Below are 2393 nucleotides of genomic sequence, written 5' to 3' on the forward strand. Positions count from 1 at the left end.
AGATATATATATAGATATATATAGATATATATATAGATATATATATATGTGTGTGTGTGTTTCATTGTTGAAAAGCTGTTCAAATGTTCTTAACCCTGAAAAAAAAAATTTCACACCTGCATTTTGTATCTTTTCATGCTTTTTCATCATTTAGAATTTAACTTCGACAAAGCATTCTTCAAACAGATACCACAGAGCTTAGTACATCTGAACAGCTGGTCAACAACAACCTATAGTGATCCCAATTTTGTCAGTCGCCTTGATTAGAGTTATGCGTGAGAGTTTGTTGTGGGAGGAAAATGCACAAACTTGCTTAGAGTTAGAGTCATTGGAGTGAGAGTTTTTTACTGGAGAAAATACCAAAGACGCATCAGTTAGACTGAGCGACTGCAGGGCAAGCTATTTGTTTAGATCTGAGCTTGTTTGTTCAAGAAATTGTTCCGATAATGATACACGTGTATCAGATGTATTTGTTGATTTTATTAATTAAACATTGGAAATTTTTTCTCCTTTCTGTGTGTCTTGGGTGTTCTTGAATGGGATGTAAGGAGCTGCATTTTGACACTGTAAACAAGATGTTTGCTTGTGATACATATAATATTATTATGTGTGTGTGTGTGTCTAAGAAAAGGGTCTGATGTCGCATCTTAATTAGAGAAAATGGAGAAAGGAGTGAAAAACGGAACGCCAATTTTTTTTCTAAACAATATATTTCTGAAAGCTTTTAAAAATAAATGCAATAACTCGGTCATCTCTGCACTAATTTCAATAAAATCTTTAAACAAATAAAATTTAACCAGGGGGACGTGAACTTTGTCAATCAATTTTTTAAAATTTCAACCAATACAATGTAAAATGCAAAATTCTACTTTTTAAAAGCGTTCAGCTAGAGGAGAATGATCGGCCCGGTCCGGTTTCAGAGCAAGGACGATAAAATCGTCACATGAGATAGATACAAATGTATCTTTCTGTGCTGAGAAAGTTTTGGAGAAGTTTGGGGAGTAGAATATGCTAAAGAAGCCTTGTTCCAGTGGGATGGGGCCACACCCCACACGTCAAGAATGTCCCTTGTATGGTTGTAAGAAAGGTTTGGGGAACACCTAAGGGCCCCTTTACACGTGCAGTTCATTCATCGACAAACTGGGGGCTCTCGTGGCCTACAGGTTAAGGTGTTGGCCTCTCATTCAAAGGTCCGAGCAACCGAAAAATTTTCTTCTCTAAATTTGTCTCCTTTCACCTCCTTTCCTGCTCTCAAACAATGTTCTGTCGTCTGCTTTCGTTTCCTCTTTTTGCCCCCACCCCCTCCTTACCTCCTTTGCCCCCTCCTCTGGGCTCCGGATTCTTTCTACAGCTAATCCTTGGCTTCTTCTGCCTGCTGTCTTTCAGCCACACCCCTGATCTTCTGGTAGGAAAGATCTATACCTAGCCTTCTCGGACAAGGGCGAAAAATCTCGGAGGTCCCTCCCGTATGCAAATGCGCATGTTAAAGATCCCTTGGTGGTCTAAAGTCGATAAGAGTAGGCTTCGGCCGCCACCCGCGAAAAATTCAAAATTTCCTACCGACTGAAAAAGTTAAATGTGTCGCGCGCGCTCATATGACCTTATGCTGTTGCGAGCCCCGTAAAACACTTGCAAAAACAAACAAATCGACCAACTGTAGAATACCGAAAGAATGGCGGAGATCCTGTCAACTTTTTGGTAAATTTGAGCGTGGAAACGAGCAATCCTTTCGATATCAAAGGGTTCTCAGTCCAGCCCCCAGATATCTGGCTAAGCCAGATATTTTCCAGCCGGCGAACAGAAGGCATGACGACGAGGGAGCGGCTTCTTTGATGTTGCCCCAAGGGGAGCTAAAATGCATTTCAAAAGTTTCCTAACTATTGGCCAGATTATTTTTTTCTTTAAAAGATTTTCGTGATCAGCAACCCAAAATATGTTAGATTCACGCGGAGAATGCATTTTAATACCTGTCTCACAGCGTGTAATTGGATTCTGCACAGGCCTACTCCTCTAATAGTCTATCTTTTTTTTCCTGCCTGTATTTCTGTGTGCGTCTGTCCATCCGTTTGGTTCTCTCTCTCTCTCTCTCTCTCTCTCTCTCTCTCTCTCTCTCTCTCTCTCTCTCTCTCTCTTCTCTCTCTCTCTCTCTCTCTCTCTCTCTCTCTCTCTCTCTCTCTCTCTCTCTCTCAAGTAATTTTCATTATAAACACTGTCAGTTTAACCATTGCTTGAACACTGTCACACTGAACATTAGTTGACTTATAGTCATCATTTAACTTGAAATGAGAGAATAGCAGAACTGAGGGAACATAGGTTTGTTAGGAAAAGTAGCTCTATATGTTCCCTCAAGTCAAGAGATAGGTCTATGTATTTATGCTCTGGAATATTCAGGG

This window comes from Aplysia californica, unplaced genomic scaffold (genome assembly GCF_000002075.1).
Source record: "Aplysia californica isolate F4 #8 unplaced genomic scaffold, AplCal3.0 scaffold00315, whole genome shotgun sequence".
NCBI lineage: Eukaryota > Metazoa > Mollusca > Gastropoda > Aplysiida > Aplysiidae > Aplysia > Aplysia californica.